A 24668-nucleotide genomic window follows, 5' to 3' on the forward strand; every position below is an offset into this window, starting at 1 on the left:
ATTAAATATGAATATTTAACCATTTGATTACCAAAAAGTTTTTATATTTTGAGACATAGTTCATTTTAATGTAACATAATTATTTCTTTTTATTGGCAAATTGAGAAAATCCATCTGAGTCCAAGAAAATCTGTAAAGAAAAATAATGCCAATGTCTCCACAAGTCCTTGATTACAACATTATATGAAATTCAGCTGGAAGGAACACAAAAAAGTATGCACAACCTTTGTACTGAAGTTCTAAAATTCAAGAAACCTAATTAGCTGAGCACAATGAAGCATATAAAAATAGTTCTAAATTTTAGGTAGTTTCCATTTCAGTATTGCAATGGGTGACATACGTCCCCATGCTACCTGCTTGCTGAAGCCCTTGCCACTTTTTCAGATACTCCCTAAAGCTATTTACCTGGGAGATAGCAATAATTGAATTGAAAGGCCTATGGGTAGAGAATGGATATGGTTTCTCCTAAATTATTTATCTTGGGTCAATGGACTTTCCCCTTTCCCTGGGCTGACCTTTCTCCACCTTCTCCAGTTTACCATAAACTGGCACAGTCAAGTAAGGAGCACAAACTTTCTTTGCAGAAGTAAAGATATTTTAGGGTATAAACATTTTATAAATTATCTTAGATATATGTATATGATCTTACATTGCTAAATTACATTAACTTAACTGAAAGTACAGTATTTAACTGAAAGGTTAAATATCCATTATCCAAAATGCTTGGGATAAGAAGCGTTCTGAATTTTGAACTTTTTTGGATTTTGAAATATTTGCATCTATATAATGAGGTACCTTGGGGATGGTACCCGAGCCTAAAGACAAAATTCATTTATATATATCTTATTTATATAAGCTGAAGGCAACTTCCTACAGTTTCTTTGATAATTTTGTGAACAAAACAAAGTTTTGACTCTGTTTTGACTGTTACCCATCAGATGAGGTCAGATAGAAAATTTTCACTTGTAGCATCATGTAGGTGCTCAAAAAGTTTTGAATTTTAGAGCATTTTAGATTACAGATTTTCAGATTAGGGATGTCCAACCTTTATTAATACAGCAATTTCATGCATTCCATTTTCCACTTAATTTATTTCACTTGATTCTAACTCACATCTGAGGTATTGAAGACATTGTCTCCTTTTTCTGCCAGAGTATAGTCAGTCCTATAAATCAGGTGGAAGAAAGACCCTTAACACTATTCTGAGACCCCTGTAGTTACACTGTCTCTGTACTGCTCTTGGAAATCTCTGAAATCACTTCTGTGCAGATCGCAGAGCAAGCAGCGAGTTCAGATTCCCTGAGCTGGGCCAGCTCTCCAAGGAAGGTCTAAGTCAGTATTTTGCAAAGTGTGCTACCTGAATGAGCAGCAGTAGCATTACCTGGGAGTGAGATGGTTAGAAATGCAAATTCTCAGCTCCCATCCCAGATCTACAAATCAGAAATACCCAGGAAGTAGGGCCCAGCATTCTTTATTTTATGAAGCCCCAAACTGGGTGATTTTGCAGCACACTCAAAATTGGGAATCAACTGTGTAATTTAGTTTCCTTTTCAACCTCTTCATTCATAAACATGGCTCTTTCTTGGATGTGGCCACACACCAGCCCTAGATAGTCACATAAACCAGCACTGAATTCCTAGTAAAAATCTCTTCTTTGACCTTTCCTGGTGTAATTCCTAGTAAAATTTAGTACAGAATTTATATTAGTCTGTTCTCATGTTGCTATGAAGAAACAAACACCCAAGACTGGGTAATTTGCAAAGAAATGAGGTTTAATTGACTCACAGTTACACATGGCTGAGGAAGCCTCAAGAAACTTACAATCATGGCAGAAGGGGAAGCAAACACATTCTTCTTCACATGACAGAAGAGAGAAGTTCCAAGTAAAAGGGAAAAAGCCTCTTATAAAACCATTAGAGAACTCATGAGAACTTACTGTCAGGAGAACAGCATGAGGGTAACCGCCCCCATGATTCAATTACCCCCCATCACATCCCTCCCGTGACATGTGGGGATTATGGGAACTACAATTGAAGATGAGATTTGGGTGGGGATACAGCCAAACAATCATTCTGCCTGTGACCCCTCCCAAATCTCATGTCCTCACATTTCAAAACACAATCATGGCTTTCCAACAACCCCCTAAAATCTTAGCTCATTCCAACATTAACCCAAAAGTTGAAGTCCAAAATCTCATCTGAGGCAAGGCAAGTTCCTTCTGCTTATGAGCCTGTAAAATCAAAAGCAAGTTAATTAGTTTGTAGATACAATGGGGGTACAGGCACTGGGTAAATACACCTGTTCCAAATGGGAGAAATTGGTCAAAACAAAGGGGCTACAGGCCTGTGCAAGTCTGAAATCCAACAAGGCAGTACTTAAATCATAAAATCCAAGATACAATAGGGTAGCCATGAAACCTTAACGTTCCAAAATGATCTCATTTGACTTCATGTCTCACATCCAGGGCATGCTAATGCAAGAGGTGGTCTCCCACAGCCTTGGGCAGCTCCGCCCCTGTGGCTTTGCAGGCTACAGCTCCCCTCCTGGCTGCTTTTATGGGCTGACATCGAGTGTCTGTGGCTTTTCCAGGTGCATGGTGTAAGCTGTCAGTGGATCTTTCATTTTGGGGTCTGGTGGACAGCAGCCCTCTTTTCACAGTTCCACTAGGCAGTGCCCCAGTAGGGACTCTGTGTGGGGGCTCCAACCCCAAACTTCCCTTCTGCACTGCCACAACAGAGGGTATTCATGAGGGCTTCATCCCAGCAACAGACTTCTGCCTGTACATAGAGGCATTTCCATACATTCTGTGAACCCTAGGCAGAGGTTCCCAAGCCTCAGTTTGACTTCTGGGCACCCACTGGCTCAACACCACGTGGAAGCCACCACAACTTTGGGCTTGCACCCTCTGAAATAATGGCCTGAACTGTACTTTGGCCCCTTTTAGCCAAGGCTGGAGCTGAAGCAGCTGGGACACAGGGAACCATGTTCCCAGGCTGCACAGAGCAAGGGGTCCCTGGGCCCACCTCAGGAAACCATTTTTTTCCTCCTAGACCTCTGGGCTTGTGATGGGAGGAGCTTCCCTAAAGGTCTCTGACATGCCCTGGAGACATTCTCCTCATTGTCTTGGTGATTAACATTCAGCTCCTCATTACTTATGCAAATTTATGCACTGGGCTTGAATTTCTCCCCAGTAAATGGGTTTTTCCTTTCTATCATATCATCAGGCTTCAAATTTTCCAAACTTTGTGCTCTGCTTCCTTTTGAATGCTTTTGCCACTCAGAAATTTCTTCTGCCAGGTATCCTAAATCATCTCTCTCAATTTCAAAGTTCCACAGATCTCTGGGGCAGTGACAAAATGCTGCCAGTCTCTTTGCATAGCAAGAGTGACCTTTACTCCAGTTCCCAACAAGTTCCCCATCTCCATCAGAGTCCTCCTCAGGCTGGGCTTCATGGTTCATATCACTATCAGCCTTTCGGTCAAAGCGTTCAACAAGTCTCTAGGAAGTTCCAAACTTTCCCATATCTTCCTGTCTTCTGAGCTCTCCAAGTCTCTAGGAAGTTCCAAACTTTCTCACATTTTCTTATCTTCTTCTGAGCCCTCCAAACTGCTACAACCTCTGCCTGTTACCCAGCTCCAAAGTCACTTCCAAGGTTTTGGTATCTTTTTTTTTTTTTTTTTGAGACGGAGTCTCGCTCTGTCGCCCAGGCTGGAGTGCAGTGGCCGGATCTCAGCTCACTGCAAGCTCCGCCTCCCGGGTTTATGCCATTCTCCTGCCTCAGCCTCCCGAGTAGCTGGGACTACAGGCGCCCGCCACCTCGCCCGGCTAGTTTTTTGTATTTTTAGTAGAGACGGGGTTTCACCGTGTTAGCCAGGATGGTCTCGATCTCCTGACCTCGTGATCCGCCCGTCTCGGCCTCCCAAAGTGCTGGGATTACAGGCTTGAGCCACCGCGCCCGGCCGGTTTTGGTATCTTTATAGCAGCACCCCACTCCCTGTGGCACCAATTTACTGTATTAGTCCAGTCACATGCTACTATGAAGAAACACCTGAGACTGGGTAATTTATAAAGAAAAGAGGTTTAATTGATTCACAGTTCCACATGGCTGGGCAGGCCTCTGGAAACTTACAATTATGGCAGAAGATGAAGCAAACACGTACTTCTTCACAGGGCCACAGAAGAGAAAGTGCCAAATAAAGGGAAAAACCCCCTTATAAAATCATCAGATCTCATGATAACTCCCTCACTATCACAAGAACAGTATGAAGTTAACTGCCCCCATGATTCAATTACCTCCCACTGGGTCCCTCCCATAACATGCGGGGATTATGGGAACTACAATTCAAGATGAGATTTGGGTGGGAACACATCCAAACCACATCAGTGTTGGATGTTTCATAAGTATTTATTACTAATTTCAATTCATTTCATTCATCTAAGCATGCATTTAGTAACTATTGTATATGTGTTTGACTCCTTGAGTGGAATAGGGGATACAAAAGAAAGTTAGATGGTTACCTCTCCTCAAGAAGCAAACATTCACTATGCTGGGCTCCATCAAACTAAGAATACTCTCAAATTCATGTTCTACTCAGTTGCTTTATTAATCTACGTCTTTCTGCATAAATGTTATATTAACAATGGAGATAACTGACAGCAATAGGAAGATACATCACTGTCCACTCTTTTGAAAATAAAATCTCTATTTCTACTCAGATTTTACCACTATTCAGATTAGCATATTATAGCATATTATTTTCTCCATTTTAAAGAGTGTGAAATGCATAAAATGTTCATGCATATCTGAGTAGGGCGAAGGAAAAAAAGATATTTTAAGTAAAGTCTTGAAATAAAAGTAGGACAGGATATAAATTTTAAAATGGTTCACTTCAAACAAGATGCAAAGTAATTCATAAGGGAGAGACTCCAAGACACAAAGTAATACAAGATGGAAACCTATGTTTAAAAAGTACATTTTTATAATAAGATATTGCAATGGGAGCAGTTAGAAACCATGTTCTTCTTCCCCCCACACTCCCCAGCTTCTTTAGGAAAGGTAGACTTCTCAAGAATCAAGGACACTTAATTGGGCTACAGGGATGCATGTCCCAACATTACAAAAGGTGGTACTTGGTACTCTTCTTTTCCTTTCTCACCTCCTCAAGAATGAGAAGGGAAAATTTTGAAGAGATAATAAGAGAATTAAAAGTCTCTTTTTTCCTTTTAGTTAAATTTGGGGATGTCAAGACCTGAAGATATGGAGTTATAGGTTCATGTAAGTTCTGTCTTGGTCTTTAAAACTGAAAGAGACTGAGTTACACTCAGGTCAAAGGAAGTAAGGAACTGTTTGCTAAGGGTGTGATCAGTATTTAAGCTAACAATTAAACATTCACATAATTACTGGGAATCATATTCTTAACATATACCTACACCCATGGAACACCTGTTAAGTAAAAAATTGCTTGTGTAGCGATGAAGTATAATACCTATCCAATTTCATTGCCTTTAAAAAATATTCCCTATGCGTTTCCTATGTGAGTATAACAAAATGTCATGGCAAAATTTGAAGGCTGAATGATCCATTGTTTACCATTATGCAACCCTTAATCTAGACTTAATAGTGGAGTGTTAAAGGGAGATGTGGTTTTCTTCTATATCACCTACATCATCTTTCTAGGAAAGAAAAGAATATAAGGATGTAGGGAGAAGGCCCTATTAATAAAGTGTTGTATACTGATTTGTTTGTACTGTGTTGGAGGATTGCAATGACTGACTGACTAGATACAGAGCCAGGTGAGGATAATTAATGCCTATCCCGTAGCTGCTGTACTCCTTAAATACCTACATATTATATTTTTGTTCCTACAGATGAGGCCAAATTAAACTTGGTAGTATACAGCAAATGAAAATGCACCAAACATTACAAATTGGCTTTACTTAATTTATTTATTTTGATTTGTTAGTTTTTAGAGACACGGTCTCTGTTGCCTAGTCTGGAGTGCAGTGGCATGATCATGGCTCACTGTATCCTCAACCTCCTGAGCTCAAAGGATCCTCCCACCTCTGCCTCACCAGTAGCTGAAACTACAAGCATTCACCACCACCATGCCCAGCTAAGTTTCCAAGAAATGTTTTGTAGAGATAGGACCTTACTATGTTGCTCAGGCTGGTTTCCAACCCCTGGCCTCAGGCAGCCCTCTCACCTTGACCCCCCAGACTGCTGGCATTACAGCCATCAGCCACTACGCCTGGCCCTAAAGTTGGCTTTTACAGCACCAAAGCCCAAAGAACAGAGATAAAGTTGGACAGGAATTAATCTATTTTAAATATGAAGAGCTGAAAATCTAAGCATAGAAAACAGCCATTTTATCACAGCTATTGTTGTCCAATTCATGAAACACATACTAGTCAAGGGCACCACCATTTCTCACTTAGACCAGGCCAAGGGCCTCCCAATTATTCTCTCGCATCCACTGCTGCAAGCTTTCAATGTGTTTTCAAGGTTGCAGGCAGAATGACAAATTTAAAATGCAAATCTGATCATGTCAGTCTATGGCTTAAAACTCTTAAGTAGCTTCAGATTGCCTTAGGATAAAGTTCAAAATCCTCAAGACAGCTTATAAAGTCCTTAACAATCTAGCTTATCCAACCTCTTCATCCTCATTTGAGCCACTGGCCTTGTCATTGATATTTCAGCTCTAATAATCTTGCAGTTACTACAACTTGCAATTTCTGTCTGGTCTTTAGGACATTTGATATACCATTCCTTCTGATCTACTTTTTAATTTATTTTCATAGCATTTACCACCTTCTAAACCCGTATTATTTATTTATGTATTTCTATGCTTATTACTTACTGTTTTCATCTCCTGATAAAAAAATACAAGAGCAGGGATCTTTGTTTTCTTTACAAATGTTTCAAGTGCCTAGAACAATGCCTTGTATATAATAGGTGCCTCAATAAATATTTGTTCAGTGAATTAATAAGAGCCTTTAATTTCCATACTTTAATATCTGTTTTTTTCTGCTAGACTGAAAGCTCCATGAAGGCAGAAATGCTATTCATCTCATTTACCACTCTAACTCCCCTAACAGCATATTTGGTTGAATGAGAATGAAAATGAGAGATGAAACTGATCCCAAAGCATAATACAATTTTTTTTGCTCGCGAGCAACACAAAAGCCAATTCTAGACTAACTTAAGCAAAAGATTTCTGTTGAGAAAACACTGGACTAGTTCATGCAATCTACGATAGAGCTTGAAACCAAAACTCAGGAAACAGGAACTGGGGCAGCTTCTGGGATTATGGCTGTAAAAATTGCTTCTCCGGAGCTCTGCAATTACCAGGTTTAAGCTCCAGCAACTTCTGTCTGTGTCACAGTTCAACTGTAACGTTCCAAAGGCTCAGCAACGTTTTGACCTGTCTTGGTTCAGGTGTCTGCCCCTTGATCATTCAACTACATGGCCATTAGGCAGAGAGGGAAACACTGTAAACAGGGGCCCACCTGGCTGGGTATGACTCCAGAGACTCAATCGCATTTCGAAGCCAGTATCCTTTCCTCATCTGTCATCGATTTATCTTTTTTTGTGCGTTTATCAGTATAATCCATGAATTCACGTCTTGGCCACATTCTCAGTTAGGGATTCCCCTTTCCCTGCACCCACACTTCCCTGTCTATTGCAAACTTTAATTAAGAACTACTTTATTTTAAAACATTAAATAAGCATGATATGATCTCAGAAATCTGTTATTTTTCATTAACACATACTACTTATTTAGTATTTATATTAGATATGACCATTGCGCAGAAGCTTGTGAGCACATTTATGAAAAAGTAGCGGAAAAGTATAAATGTTTCCTCTCTCTCTGCAAAAAATAACTCATAAAGAAACAACACTAGATTTTCTGTGATTATAAGGCAATTGTTTCATTTAATATATCTCTGTCTTATTGGGAAGGCAAAGCTAATGGTGAGTTCAAAGGGAAAAATATCAGAAACCAGAAGCATGTTAGGAGGATTTGACTAAAAATGTCAAATCAAGAGGATGGATAAAAACATATATTTTAATGCCTGTGGAAGAATGACTGAAGTGAACCTTTGGGTATATCTTGAAATCTTGTTCATTTTACTTTCTTTTGACAGTCTAAAAATTCCACGGTTTTCATAGATAACTCACTGAGTTCTTACTATCCCACTGATATTCATCTAATGTTTAATCCTTTTTTCTTCTTATATTTTACCCCTATTTCCTTTCTGTTATCTATCATAAGGAATTGACTACAGAAAACATGTCTTAAGAACACCATACATCCCCATGTCTGAGGAGCAGGTAACATGATTTGTAGAACAACCTCTTAAGGTTGTCAGATTTAGTAAATAAAAATATAGGATGCCTAGTTAAATTTAAATTTCAGATTAAAAAATGACATTTGGGACACACTTACACTAAAATTTATCTGAAATTCAAACTTAACTGAGAAATCTACTTTTTTATTGTTTTTTGTTAATCTGACAGCCCTCATTCGTGCTCTTGATGAGAAAGGAAATGACTGTGCAATCAACTAAAACATCTAAATAGGAAAATCCATTTAGACTGGAACCACATACATGAAAATTCCTGCCTTTGAAACCCAGTAAATAAAACATGAAAGTCATTAGGGTGAATCATGAATTTACCAATCTGAAAAAGTTTGAGTGCTGAGTGATGGTTTACAGAGTAAGCACAGGCCTGCCTATCACTGATGTAGGAAGAAATGAACTTGACAGGAAGTAACTCTGGCATGGCAAGAATTTTCTTATATGGTAATGGGATGTTCGCTTTCATAAGATGTTATTTCTTTCCTGGCAGGAAAAGGAAAGGAAGGTGAGCTGTGAATTCTGGGTTCATTTGATCTGCAGGATCTTTATTTCATCACATTGTGTAGTGCATGAGCCTTAGTGGGTATTCTATCAGGAACAATAGGAGGCATCAAGAGCCCCTCTGTTCACTTTTACTTGGGAGATTGGGTTTATCCTTTGCATTGCTGATTTTTTATTTAAGCAAAGTGAGAGTAACTTTTAACTGCAAGGATCATTAACAAAGATTCTTCCACCTTTATAATTTGGCAACGGTGGAAGATTTTAGATCAACGGGCATGTTACACAACTTGCATTACAAGGTGGCATGAGAGGAAGGATTTTCTGTGATTTGTGAAAGTGCAAAATAATCTACTTCGCATTCTTCCAGTAAATTCTTCCAGCAAGCACAAAACACTAAGAAACTATGATAAAGTTCTATTCCAATGAACTTAATAAGGTAAGGGTGCTGGCTTCAATCAGCAATGGGCTGAGGGCCCAGGAAACACCAGTGTCTGGATTGAGTTGCATAGGAAAAGAAGCTTTTCTTCTTTAGCTTTACTCAGAAAGGAACGTAATTTTGGTGTTTCTTCTGATTGCTTCACCAAATTCAAATGGTGAAGTGAGAGACATTGTAAATAAGCTGATGATAATACCTGTGAGCGGCTCATCTGTGATAGAGGTTAGGAAGAGTTTAGCTGGCAAAAATAAGAATATTCACAATGTCAAATTATCAACCAGATAATCTACTGGGCAAGATAGACGATGAAGAGGACAGTGGCTCAATTGATGGTATATAGGTTTTGTTACAATATTCAAGAAAAGAGAGCTCAGTTAAAAAAAAAATCATGCTATGATGCTTTTATAATTTCGAGAAATAGCTTTAATTAACCAAATGTTCTTAAATCTCTGAATAAATGTTTAACTGTTAGTTTAAATTGAATCCTTTTCATTTCCAATTTTTAAAAACCATGATTTTGAATAATCTATAATCTTCTGTCCTTATACTATTATGTTAATCAAACACTGAATATAGTCTAAACCAAGCTTGTCCAACCCGTGATCCACAGGCTGCAATGTGGCCCAGGACAGCTTTGAATGTGGCCAAACACAAATTTGTAAACTTTCTTAAAATATTATGAGTTTGTTTTTTGTTTTAGCTCATCATCTATCTTAGTGTTAGTATATTTTATGTGTGGCACAAGACAATTCTTCTTCTAATGTAGCCCATGGAAGCCAAAAGATTGGACATCCCTGGTCTAAACTCTTTACTAGATAAACTAATCATCATTTTAAGCAGTGCCCTTCTAAAAGAAACAATTTCTTTAGTAGGTTTCATAAAATCAGAGCAACTCTGAATTTTTTCCAGGCTTTTGACTCAGTTCTATAAGATTTTTGTTGTTCAATCTTTAAACAAATTCTCTTCCTTCCTTTTCTTTTTCTTCTTACTCATTGCACTCTCATATTCTTTGCACAGCAGCCCGTAGAGTTGGGATAGAAGAAGAAAAATGCCACCTCTTCAAAGCTGAGTACTATATAGTGACATCACATTTCCCTGACATCACCCATAGTGGAAATAAATTCCAGATGTCATTTAGAAGACCCTCTCTTTGCTACTACCTACCTCTTTGTTTTCCTAGCCTCAGCTGCTTTCCTTAAGGGTGCTACAAACCCAGCACAGAAGTTGTGTCAGAGGGGTTCAAACCAGAGCGACCCCATCTTGAGTGAGGGCTAGAAAAATGAGGCTGGGACTTGCTGAGCTGCATTCCCAGAAAGCTAGGTATCCCTAGCTTCTGGGTATTTACAGTTAAGGAAACAGATTGATAATGTTTACTAAGTAGACTCAGACTTGGGAGTGTCCTAATATCCTGAGATATCTTAAGAACAAAAGCATTCCTAATTTGGCTTTAAAGATAATAACATTGATTCATGCAAAATATAGTAATTAAGAAAATTAATCCTTTATCTCAAACCCTTGTAGCAGAGCACATCTCCCCATGACCTTTTTTTCATCCTATTTATACAAGCATTGTAACTAAGGTGGACACGTTCCTCCTCTTACTTTCGGGAACGCCCTACTCTGTCTATGAGTAGCTGTTCTTTCACCACTTTACTTTCTTTTGCTTTGCACTGTGGACTCTCCCTGAATTCTTCCTTCTGTGAGATCCAAGAACCCTCTCTTGGAGTCTGGATAGGGACCCCTTTCCTGTAGCAATTGTATATGCTTGTGTTCATTTAATTTGTTCTATTATTTGTTCCCAAGGTTTAATTTAATGTCATTGATTTGTCATACTTTGTGTGTGTGTGTGTGTGTGTGTGTTTTCCTAGCATGAAACATGAAGACCAGGGGAAGTACAAGCCAGGAGACTATTATGTAAAGAGATATGGGAAGAGGAAGAGGACTTAAATAGAACTACTATGTGCCAGCTACTTTACAATCTTTATCTTACTGAATCTTTACAACAATCTTGGCCATGTTACCCTCATTTTACAGTTAAAGAAACCAAGTTGCAGAGAGATTAACTACTTTGTCAAAGTTTCTTAGCAAGCCAGGATTAGAAGTCAATACATCTATACTATGCTTCCTCCCACTGGGGTCTTTTCCAGCAAATCACAGATGGTAACTACAATGCATAATATTTTTAATTTTTAAAAAAGTGCACATGCATGTTGGGGGAATGCTCCTTTGAAAGCCATATTGAATGTAATTGTTTGTTGGAAGGCATGACTTTTAGGTCATTCAAACAATTACCACTGGCTAAGCAAAAAGTGCCTTGAACATTTATCACTTCATACATTCTGAGAATAGTTATGCATTTTTCTAAAAGAAAAAAAAAAGACATATATTTCTACAATACTAGAGTCATTTCTGCCTAAAACCATTTGGCAAGAAATTAGCATATCTGCCGCCAAAACAAGAGGAATCTGGCAAAGATTTTACAAGGTAAAATCCCACAAGGCGTTTCCATGGGGCATCACCAATGTGAAAAATGCTGCTGGTGGCTTGCCAATGTGAGAAGCACAAGTTGGCCAAATGTACTTCACTTGTCCAGGTGTCTGCTTAAGCCAAGAACCCTGGGAGCACTCCTGGCTAATAAATATTTTTGTTGGAGAAATAATAATTGTGGGGTTCCCAAATTATTTATGAATGCTTTTATGCCAGAACTGTTTGTGACCTTGAATTAAAGAACTGAGTTACTTTATATGCGGTGGATCACACTTCTGCAGTTTGATGATTTGCAGTTTGTGAATTTGATTAAGAAATGAACACTTTCCCCAGAAAAAAAGTGCACATAGCAGAAATGCATGCCATGTATTATAGACTCCCAGGATAAAAACCTCTGCTCTGGTGATTGTACCATTTCCCCAGCTTTGATGGGTGTCCAGAACTTGGAGAGATGATTCACCAGGAACCCATTATTTCAAAGTATAAAAGAAGTTTATAAACCTGTTGCCAACATTCCTTTTACGATCAGGGTCACCCACTTCCTAAGGCAGGGCTCTTTCCAGCTCCTTCAGTTTCTTCTGGCATTTGTGCTAAAGGACCTACTGCATCTGCTGGAGACATTTCCGGGGGATTTCTTTACTGTTGTCTTGGCTGCCATATACTACTCAAACGACTACCCAAAACTGGCCTCATCTGCAACTTTGTGGCTTGAGGAATACTTAACAGGAATGGTTCTACACTTTCCTGGACAGTACCTGTCTTTCCTAAAAGGTGGTTAGATAGCCTCATTCCATTTATAATAACTCCAGTTAGCCTTTAGTGAGCACCTACTATGGGTCCGATGCTCTGTAACCATTCTCTGTAACCTTCCACCACATTCTACAAGGTAGTTTTAACAAAGGAAACTGAAGTTTCAAAAGTCTAGATCACCTGCTCAAGGTTTATAGCTGACCTAGTCCTTTTCTGAAAAATATTCCTTGACAAGTACCACACTGTGGTTAAGTGGCCTCTCTGCATTCACACCACCTGGTCTGTGCATTTATCAGTACTTATTAGACTGTGTTATAATCCCTGTTCAACCCAATGTTTTTCTCACATTTGATTATAAAACACTTTGTGAACTGAATAGGTATTCCAGTGCCTGCTCAGTAAATGAATGGACATAAATTTGGAGTCTGAATCCTGGAGCAGCTACTAACAAGTGGCATAATTTTAAGTAGGAAGATTATTTCTCTGGGTCTCAGTTTGCACTTCTATCAAAATAAGGGGGACAGGCGCAGTGGCTCATGCCTGTAATCCTAGCACTTTGGGAGGCAGAGGCAGGCGGATTGCCTGAGGTTGGTAGCTCAAGACCAGCTTGGCCAACATGGTGAAACCCCATCTTTATTAAAAATACAAAAATTAGCTGGGCATGTTGATGCATGCTTGTTATCCCAGCTACTCGGGAGGCTGAGGCAGGAGATTCACTTGAACCCAGGAGGCAGAGGTTGCAGTGAGCCGAGATAGCGCCACTGTACTCCAGCCTGGGTGACAGAGTGAGGCTCTGTCTCAAAAAAAAGGTGGGGGCGGGATGGGCAGGGCATAACTAGTAAAACATAGGCTCTGATACAAAGCAGACCCCAGGACCTGAGAACAAATGACAAAAGCCATGACTTCTGTGCAAAGACTTCATACCCGCTTCCCTCACCCCAATGGCTAAATTGACTTACGTCTTGCTGATAAAGAGAAGGACAGCTATTCCATTCACTAATAATTACAAAGAGATTCTGCATGACTCTCTCTGGCTGGGAGGTACTCAGGAAGCGTTCCATGTTACCCGTACTTGTGTGCCATTGTAATTAGTATTCATACAAGATGGCCAGAACTTGCTTTTGAATGCCTCTTGGCCCTAAACATTGATCATCATTTGGCATTTGGCAAAATGGTATAGTGGAATACACTAGTTTGAAAGTCAAAAGTTCTTCCTTAAGGTTAACTTTTGTTTTTTTTTCTGAGACAGAGTCTCACTCTGTCGCCCAGGCAGTGGTACATCTCCGCTCACTGCAAGCTCTGCCTCCTGGGTTCATGCCATTCTCAGGCCTCAGCCTCCCACGTAGCTGGGACTACAGGCACCCGCCACCACGCCTGGCTAATTTTTGCATTTTTTTTAGTAGAGACGGGGTTTCACGCTGTTAGCCAGGATAGTCTCCGTCTCCTGACCTCGTGATCCGCCCACCTTGGCCTCCCAAAGTGCTGGGATTACAGGCGTGAGCCACCGCGCCCGGCCCCTAAGGTTAACTTTTAAGATGGTGTTTTAGTCATCAAAACCAGAGGAAACAACCAAGAACATGACAAGGCTTTTAAAACTGTTGAAATTTGATCAAGTGCCTGGTGTAAGCCTATTTTTCCCTCCCTAACAACAAAAGTACCAAGTGAAGTCAATGAAAAATTTATTTTACATGCTTGCCATTAAGACTAAAGAATAGTACTTAGCCTAATTCCTTGGACAATTTGCAAGACTTACCACATTGAGGGAAAAAACACATGGATCTAAAAGAGTTAAAAATTATTATTATTGCATCACTGGAAGATAGCATTTTTTTTTTCTCCTTAGCACTTAAAAAGTTTCCCGTTGTCCTTTAGAAAGTTTCTGATCGAATAGCAAAACAGATGAGGCAATGTAAATCAAAGGCTATTGAAGATAATGATATCCTTTTCCTTTAGAGGAATTATCTGAATAGTGTGAAGGAAAAGGGACTTTAAAAAAACATTTTCCTCATAAAGTACACTAAAACAGACATCAGAATAAAATATGGGCAAGCTTTAGAACTTTACCCATCCAAGCACTGGGATCCTGTCAAAGATACTGCACAAAAAATAAAGGAGATTTAAAAAATTACAACAAGTAGAAAAAAATACTTTGGACATTCTTCAAAGCAAATCACCACCTTAAGCACAATATAGATTTTTATTATTGAAGGCAGGGACAGGGAACAATAGTTGTTCAGCCTGAAGCTGACACTGCATTAAGCAGCAATTAGTAAAAAAAAATATATATAGTGTAAAATTAACTCCCTGGATTTTCAAGTCTCAGTAAATGTTCTACGGAAATGTAAAACTTGTTCACAATAGAAATAAGTTGCACCATAGTCATACAATCTTTTGAAACTTGGACATTCACTGTTTAGAGCCGATTCACCCTTTAAACAAGTTTCACGAAAGTAGAGTCATATTCCTGCAATCTACTCCGAACTGGTTACTAATGTGTATTTACCAAAAAGCACTTCTAGGTATGCTACTATTAAAATAATTTTAAGTAAAACTGTAGATATATTTTTCTAAGTTTCTATTGGAAAACGTTGTGACTAAATCAATTGATTCAATATTTCTAAACACCAATATGATATTCAGGGATGATCACCTCATGATTCACACAAATTAGCACTTTTATGTCATTAGGTAGAATTAAGTGCTTTATACACCATAATAACATTGGCTCAGCAAACATTTCTTGGACACTTTCTATGAGCCAGGCTCCCCTTATACTTGAAAAACTTATAGGCTATAGATGAGATAGAAACTCTGGATGAAACAGAGATGAATAACTATTGCCTTAATTGCATGAAGTCAGAATGGAAAAATAGTAGAGTAGAGGCACAAAGATGGAAATTTGCAAAGTCTTAAAGGATATAAAAAAAAGGGAGCTCAGAAAAGCACATATTGCCACATCATACCTGGGGATTTTGTGGAGACTGTACTTCTAGTTGGAATGATTGAAGGTACATATCTATGAAGCCACATATAGTTTGAACCTTGATGACCATGCTGATTGCCTTCTCTACTTGTCCCATTCAAATTCTAACCATTAACTGCTTAGTATTACCTAGTATAACCTCCAATAAAATCCTGGTAGGTTTCTATTTTTGGAAAACAGATCTCTTCCTCATCCATTGAAACTTAAGATGTTCCATGAGGATTTTCTGTAACTATAAGTTTAAGCTGAACTTGCCTCATCAGCACCAGGAAATCAACTTGTGTGGGTTGAAAAATGTTAATATTAGCTATCATCTATAATATTCCTATTATGTGCCAGGTATGTATCATGTCATTCCGTTTTCATAAAAATCCCTTGATATAGAGACTAATATTACCACTTTGCTAATGAAGAAGACAAGGCTTACAGGTTTCAAGTACCATGTCAAGGCCACATGGCTTGCAAATGTCAGAGAACATTGTGTAAACAACTCCGGGGCTGGGACTTGAACTTAAGTTCTTAACAATTCCCTTATTCAGCCTCTTCACATTCCATGATATAGCTTGAAATCGCACATAATATACAACACAATAAAAGCTTTTCCTATCAAGAAAACAATATACAACATTTTTCTGTTTTTTTCATTGTTCATAAATTGACCTAAATTTATAAGGTTTTACTATATTAAACAAAGTTACTCAGGTTTGTTAAAGTAAGAATCCTCAGGCCTTTTAATATGCTAGTGTGCAAAAGAGGACCAGAATGAGAAGTTATTCTCCAAATATGCTGGACTAGATCTCATTCTTACAGTCTTCTTTTTTTTTTTTTTTTTTTTTTTGAGGCGGAGTCTCGCTCTGTCGCCCGGACTAGAGTGCAGTGGCCAGATCTCAGCTCACTGCAAGCTCCGCCTCCCGGGTTTACGCCATTCTCCTGCCTCAGCCTCCCGAGTAGCTGGGACTACAGGCGCCCGCCACCTCGCCCGGCTAGTTTTTGTATTTTTAGTAGAGACGGGGTTTCACCGTGTTAGCCAGGATGGTCTCGATCTCCTGACCTCGTGATCCGCCCGTCTCGGCCTCCCAAAGTGCTGGGATTACAGGCTTGAGCCACCGCGCCCGGCCTCTTACAGTCTTTTGATATTAGGTTCATGGAACCAACACTCCTTTAGATCAAGTTCTTCACAGTATATGAGAACACCTACTAAAATGGCATTAGCTGCTTTGTGTTATATTAGTGAGATTTCAAAGAAATGGTGGTTGATGGTTCAGTTGTCTTACTTTCCTTATTTATGATTGGGGAGAATGTAAGACATGAGCATGAACACATGTGACTAAATGCATTTCTAAATGAGTATGTGGATTCATAAGCTTGCATGGAAACAAAGAACTGAACAACCAAAAATTCTAGCACTGTGGTGCTAGCACTGTGGTGAAAGGTGGTGAATTTAATGCCAGGATTTGAAAATGAGATGGACCACAAGTCCCCAAATTGGCAAGAAGTATATGGAACCAATGATTAGTCAAATGCAACCAAAAAATTGGTCTCTTTGTTTTTATTTGTATATCTGTTAGATATTCCTCATTTTTCTATTTGCTATAAAGTTCAAATTTCTGTTGATAGTTCAATATTATAGATTCTCATTGTACTAACAAGAGAAATTTTTCATTTATTTGGAATTCAAATGATTTTCAACATTCTGAACAGAAGACAAACTAAAAATAAATTTTGTTTATTTTTTATGTTCCTATACTATATGTATGTATCTGTCAGGAGTTCAGTACATAGTAGAAGTATGGAGGAAGGTTTCTCTCTTTCTCTGTCCAGGAAAGTCAAAGTAATTTAGAATTGAATGTAAAGCAAAGTTCAAAACTGATTTTTGAATTGCTCTAAAAGGACAATTATTAACTATGTTAAAAATAATATATATTAACATTTTAAAAGAGACAATAAAATTATAAAAAGCATATAAAATTATATATAAAAAGTATATAATAGTAAGAGGCTATTTGGTGTTGGAGAATAGTTGGGAATAGTTTTGTCTTTTGCAGTAAGTGAATATAATGGTTGGACTAATAATTCTTATACCATGAAAAAAAACCTAAACTGACTTTCACTTTGCTCTACAAGGCAGTATGATGTGTACTATATTTTTATTTCATGACCACTATTAGCATTTTTAAAAACTGGCCTTTATAGTCATAAACTTTAGCTATTTGGAAAATCAGTTTATATCATGCAGATTATTTTCCAACTCTACTAGACAAGGTATTACTATAGCATTACTATAGGTCTAATAAGATCTTTAAAATCATTTTATAATTTTATTGTTCTTATAATTTTTAATAAAATTGATGGAATTTTATGTAAATTCTAGAATAGGCAATAAAAAGACAATTGTTTTGATTGTTTATTTTAAAATATTATATTAAAATAGAGAAATGTGATTGTTTTGAATACTCAATTATTTTGAGCATTTTCCTTCTACATGTTTCAGTAATTTAGTTTTTTTTTTTTTCTATTTCATAGGCTCCAGAAGTTCAGGAGAACAAATATAGCAATAATAAAACTTAAAACCTACACATGTGATTTTGAGATGACAACAGTTATTTGTAGATTTTAGACTATGTTCCACACTGCTAGACTGAGTAGAACATGTTTGCCCTGAAATCTTTTCCAAGCCTACAATATGGTCTCTAGTTTCAAGTGGTGACAAAGACAGACTGGTAATCAAAGAGCAGGAAATTCATTTTTGAAAAATCCTCAAAGATTCCTTTGAAGTCTGATATAACACTATCTCTTTAAGTAGACTAAGTGCATATCCCCAAAGATTTGTTTTTAGTTTACTCTATTTATTCTTTTACTTCTCAAATTTGATTTGAATTGTATTTATACAAATGCATTTTTTTTCTATATACATTTAGATATTCAGACTACAGACTTACTGTGTATATGCTGCTGAGATTTGTATGGAAGTAGCATGGCTCGAGCTATTGCAAAAGACTTCAAAGTTTTGAGTGAATCTGCATAGAGACATAAATTATCCAGGATATTCAAAGCCACAAATTAGCTGTAGGACATATATAGCTCTCTCGTGGTTCACAGAATCACAACAATTCTCTTTATTTCACATTTGTCTATTATCACGTTTTCTCCAAGAATCTTCATGGGCTTTCCTTCTTTGCCCGCACTGTTTTTATTTCCATATTCAGAACATGCTCTGTGATAGAAGTTGCATTTACAAAGTTAAAAGTACTGGACTACCTAAATGAATGTTAAACTTGGTTCTTTTCTCCCTCTCTGCCTACAACACACACAGGGATTAGTAGACACAAACTACAGGCACTGCTGAATTAAATATAAAATTAAACATTTTAAGAAAAAAATTGTTGGATTAAATATGATGTACCACTAAAAATATTTTCTTTGGCTGCCTGAAATATATATATATATATATGTATATATATGTGTGTGTGTGCATACATAATATATGCAACAATATGTATAACATACATATATTTTTACACATATGTGTGTGCATATATATTTATTGTTTTAGACATATATAAAATAATTATATACATATTATATTATATTATATATATATAAAAGCAAAGTCTATAAATATTGTTTGGACCAGAGGACAGCATATTCTGACCAACATAAAAAGAAAACAGCTAATTTAAACAATACCCCTTTTACCTGAAGTCATTGTTGAAAGTTTCAAAAGAGAAACACTTTAGAAGAAAATGTCAGTTTTTGAATTTTTTAAAAGCTCATATAAAACATGAATTCCTTTTCCTAAATTAATCTCAGGATCCTGGATAAATGTCATACTGTCCCCATAGAGTGATAAAGGGTGAGAATGTGGCCCTGAATAACCACTAAGTGAATTTCATAAATACTGGAAATAACTGTCCTTCACTGTTTTAAACAGCTATCCTCCTGTTTTGGTTCCTCCTCAAGGCCCCCTCTATTTTACAGTAAAACATATTGTTGCCAAAACACTCATCTTAATCATTGTAATAAAATTAACTCCTTCTTTTCAGGGCAAAGAAAGTAATTAAGTTTAACTAAATATGTACTCGATCTTTGCATGTAAGCTTCATAAAATTCATTTTTAAATATCTTATGCAAATATAAAAACATAAAGCAGTCATTTCATGGCTAAAAGCTATTTTTGCCTCTTCATCTTTTCCAACATATTTTCATGCACATACAACCTGTAATAATACAGACAGATGCACAGTTGACGCAAATGAAAATAACATTTTTTAATCAACATTGTAACTGCTGAATTGATATACTTAAATGCTTTAATGATGGGAATAAACAGTTTGATTGTACTGTTTTAATTAAGTTTGAAAAACAGAAATAAAAAAACATGAACAATAAAAGTGAGTACACATTTGTTTGGTGCAGGACAGACTTTCCTATGATGTAATCACACATTTTACAAAAGTGTGATATTTCGTGCATGAAAAGAAGACTTTTGTCCTGTCTGTGACATTTATAAGGATCACTTTACAATGCAGACTTAACTGAAAGGAAAAGTCATAGGAAGTTGAACACATTAAGTTCAAATAGCATTATCCAAAAAGTCCCAAAGAGAATTTATAACAATTATAAAAATCAAAGAAGGGTTTAAAGGATCTAGCCCCAATATAAGAAATTATTGCTCTGAGAAGATATTTGGCAATAAAACATAGAACAAAAACTCTGAAAACCAAAACCCTTAAAATGGAATGAAAATATATTTATTAAAATTGTCCCTATGAGATTGTGTGAGATATGAACAAAAGAACTCCATTATTTAATACCAGATACATCACAAGAATCTTAGGCTAGGAACTCAGATCTTATTTTAAATACATTTCTTTAAAAACTGTGAAAATCCTCTAAAAGTTGTAAGCCTCGATATTTATCTAGATGTTTCAACTCAAAGATCTCTCTTCAATAAAGAACTTACCGCCGAAATGGAATTATTTAGAAGCCTAAACCCAGTTTTTTCTCACATGAAATTATTCTATTGGAATAAAACACCCATGTTTCAAGTAGAGAAATACGAAGAAGAAAATTAAAACATAAACTAGTTAAGGGAATCCTGAAAACCAGGAACACCCTGCCAATTGCCATGATGAATTAAAATAGCCAATGCTCATCAGTGTCTTTAATAGAAAAAAAATCAGGCGCATCATGAAATGTCACCATACCTGCGTGCACTATAAACGACTACGGCACACACGCTGTAAAATCTTCACTCTAAGAAATAAAGCACACTTCATTTAACTGCTGCAAAACACTGCTGCATAAAGCCCAGTACATTTTTTTCAGGCAACCGATCCAGCTTTCCACCAGCCCTGTGACCTTTGAACTCCCTTCTGCCCCCCTCCTCTCGCTTCTGCAGTCAAAGCCTCCAAGCTGGTCTCATTTGCATAAGGCTCAGGCAGTCCTCCAGCAGCTGAAACGGAATGCTGGGTAAGGAATTGTGGAACTGCGGCTCTGCCAGGCTACCTGAATCACGGGAGAGCAGGAATACGCGATGGGGAGTGGGCACGGGTTTTACTGGGCTGTCAGCATCACATTCCCCCGTGTCTATTAATGGATAAACGATTTTAACGCTTTGTTTTAGAGTCCTATTCTCACTGCTTACTCCCTCCCCACCAAAAGAAGCTGTCAGCAGCGACTATGGTAACCAAGGAAACCCAAATAGTCAAATGCTTCATTTAAATACGTGTGGAAGGCCAATTTTAAATTTTCATTAACTTCCCTTGTTTTTGAAACACAGCTTTTTAAAAAATTCAAATACATATTGCACGTATAATCAGGCACATGGGCTATTTCTTTTTGCTGCTGTGGTTAAACAGCATCTTACAGGCATAAATTTTTATTAGTCGCTACACAAATACATGAGGTCACTATAGTAATTCTGAAAATGTTAAATGTGCCCAAGTGCCTTAGAGACTATCATCTTAAGTGGTGTCCAAAAATTAATTGTAAAGAATTTAGGTCCCAGGATGCCTTTAAAACAATACAGCAGTAAAAAAATGTAGAGCAAAGTTAAACTATGTATTTAAATCTAAAGATTCATATAGCAGCAATGCTCCTCTGGCTTTGGCAAAGATACTCAGATTCAGTGTTGTGCTATTATTTTCTAGTTATTTCTTCCCTTATATTGCTACACACAACAATCTCTATTTGAAACAGAAACTTCTCTATGGCTCATAAATGCAAGAAGTGGTTATTTTCTACATAGAAAAGGTCATGTGTGTACATATTTTATAAATATACATAAAGACGCATAATCTTTCTAAATGGTAAACCAACAAAAATATGCATCATCAAATAATCTCTTCTTAAAAATTAAGCAAATTTGTTTTTCTCTAAGTATCAATGAATAGTATTTATAAAATAAAAGGTTTTATGCAATAATCTTTTCCATTTCTCAAAAGAAATATAACATGAAAAATTAAAAGCACACAACAAATAAATATAGATATGTATTACTAAAGTATAAAATACATTGTTCTAATAGTGTTATTAACATTTCAAAATTTCCTTGTTTTTAAATTTTGTAATTCAAATAACTGAATATTCCAAACCTTCCTTTTGCAGTATACTAAAACACATCAACAAATTTTGAATGATATATTATCTAATTTATAAGACATGTAAACTATTGCAATGCAGATTGTTTTAACACTGGAAAAATAATTTTGAAACGTTTTACATGAGCTATTTGTTAGTAGTATTCTCTTTTATATTATTTCTGCATACATAAGAAATTAAAAATTATTGGATGAATTTGTTTCTTACCCATAAATTTTTAAAATAGAATAAATAACTTTTCAGTTTAATATAAGATATCAACATTTCTCTGTCACATCTGACTACATCGACAATTTAATTGCATTGGGTCAATTCAAGTGCATCCTTAATATTATACACTACAAATATCTTGCAAAGTTTTTGTTTAAGGGAAAACACACACCAGCCCATTCTAATTTAAATCCAGTCAAACACAGGAAGTGTTGGAGTAATTTATAAAATCACCAACCTGTTCAAATAGCTGTAGTCTTAGTCTTTGCACTCTTTATTCATTAGGATCCAAAATAAATGATCATTTTATAATACGTGTCAGCATCACCGAAGACACAGTTCTTCCTGGTTCAGAGGAATCTTCTTAAATTTCCCAGCCCTGTGTTTTATTGCTTGTACCATATGCTTTATTGTTCAGCAACAAGAGCTTCACTCTGCACAAAGACTCATTACCTACTGCTTGCTGCACGGCATCAGCCTCACTGAGGCTGCCTATATGTGATCACATGGAGTTTTGTCTGAGAGAGCCAGGCGTGCCACTGACTTCACTGTGTCTATGGATATTTTTATCATCTGAGGTCTACTAGGAGGAAGGAATAACAGATAAGGAAGCTGTTCTAAGTCACTAATGCAGCACAACTTATGGAAATCCCTTCACAAGATTTTTTTATTATTATTATTATAGAAAATGTTTGAGCAAGCTCCAAAATAAGTTAACTAGATTTTAGTTTAATAAGAGGCTGAATAATAATTTAAGGAAGGAGAACTTGCTAAAAGCCATTTCTTATCTCATATTTTCTGAAAGTACTTTTGTACGAATGTTATTAAAGAGCCTTGCGCTACTGAATGATTTGGCAATATGTTTTAACCTTTAGATTGCTGGCATTTCTTTTTCTTGGTGTTTTGTTTTTTGTAAAAAGATAATTTCTGTTTCCTTCAAAATATCCTTAATTAAAATCTCAATCACTAAAAGATACTATATATGAATAAAAATAGATATCCTAATTACTTTTGATAAAGTAGATGAGAAGGTGAATCTTTTTTGTTGATGTATATAAATGAAGTAGATGACTAATTTATCTTTTCAAAAGATGACACATTCCTAGAACAGCAGACTTAAAGGAACAATGCAGATTTCAATTTAAGTTCTAAAGGATATATGGTTTTTATTAATTTTTTAAATTGCAGTACCTTATTTTAGACCACTTACCTCAATAAAACATATGATTTACCTTATCTGATTTCAATGTTAACAAGTAGTTTCAGGGAAAACTATTCAACATTTACAGGAATTTTCCACTGCACAAATGTTACATTAATATATATACACAAATATGTGTGTGTATGTGTGTGTAGTCAGATTGTCTTTCTAAAAATATTTTTAAATATATAAAATTATTTCTCCAAAACTGAAAATGGATTGTAGATTTCCAAATAAAGAACTATTTAGTTATTGGAATTTATTTTAAAAAATCGATTTCTTATCTCTTTAATAACTAAATTAAAATGATGTTTGAAAGCTTGTTACTTTTAAGTCTCAGTGAAAATCTTATGACAAATACATGCAAAGTGCAACAAACAGCACACACAGATGGAAAAGTCAGAAGCACCAAAAATACAGATGAGAAAATAAATTTTCTGAATAGTTAGACATATAGTAATTTAATGGTACTTATAAATAATTCAGTAATCAAAAAGTGAATATACATACACATGTATATATATTTGCTTAAGCCTTCCATTAATAAGAAATTCTTTTGGGGCAAAAAATATTATAATTCAAAATTTTTTGTGTGTCAATGGAAAGTTTTAAAAACAATTTAAAACCAAAATAGGCAAGTATGGTTAAATAGCTTAGCTTTTAAATACAATGAGTTAATCTTTCTTTATAATATTATTTGCAGGGTTAGCATTGATTTAGAATGTTTATGACTTAAATAAATACCTTTTGATGGGTTTTTCTTAACATTGAAAGAAATATTCAGATATGTTTTAGATACCACCATTTTAATGCATTTGTCCCCAGATGTTCATGTTCATTTTTAGCACAGCATTAGAGCTATGCTAAAGCTGCAAAACCTTGGGGCATTAAAAGAAAAGGGAAAACAAAGTGTTTCTGGCTTATAGTATACTTCTGGGTTCTTAAGATATGTACATCCTAGTTAATGTATTTGATCATGTCACCCATGCTAATGTACAAGGAAGTAAACAAAAGGCAGCCATTTTTTCTTACTGCATCACTTCAAAAACAGTGGAATAAAATGGTTGCCCAGTGGAAGGAAAGAAACAGCAGAAAACTAAGTTACTTGTAAGTTTTTAGAAAGTGGGAGTGGGAGA

At 36.4% G+C, this 24668-nt stretch overlaps 1 protein-coding gene across 1 annotated transcript in view; it reads right to left on the reverse strand.

Moving 5' to 3' along the window:
- CSRNP3 (cysteine and serine rich nuclear protein 3) overlaps positions 1-22818 on the reverse strand; it is a 115902-nt gene extending 93084 nt beyond the window's left edge. Inside the window, exon 1 of the mRNA XM_010365305.1 lies at positions 22570-22818. The gene's annotated coding sequence lies outside the window, so the exon portion shown is untranslated. The remainder of the gene's footprint in view (positions 1-22569) is intronic.
- Between the last annotated feature and the right edge of the window lie 1850 nt (positions 22819-24668).

The sequence above is a fragment of the Rhinopithecus roxellana genome, chromosome 14 (assembly GCF_007565055.1).
Source record: "Rhinopithecus roxellana isolate Shanxi Qingling chromosome 14, ASM756505v1, whole genome shotgun sequence".
In the NCBI taxonomy this organism is placed as follows: Eukaryota; Metazoa; Chordata; class Mammalia; order Primates; family Cercopithecidae; genus Rhinopithecus; species Rhinopithecus roxellana.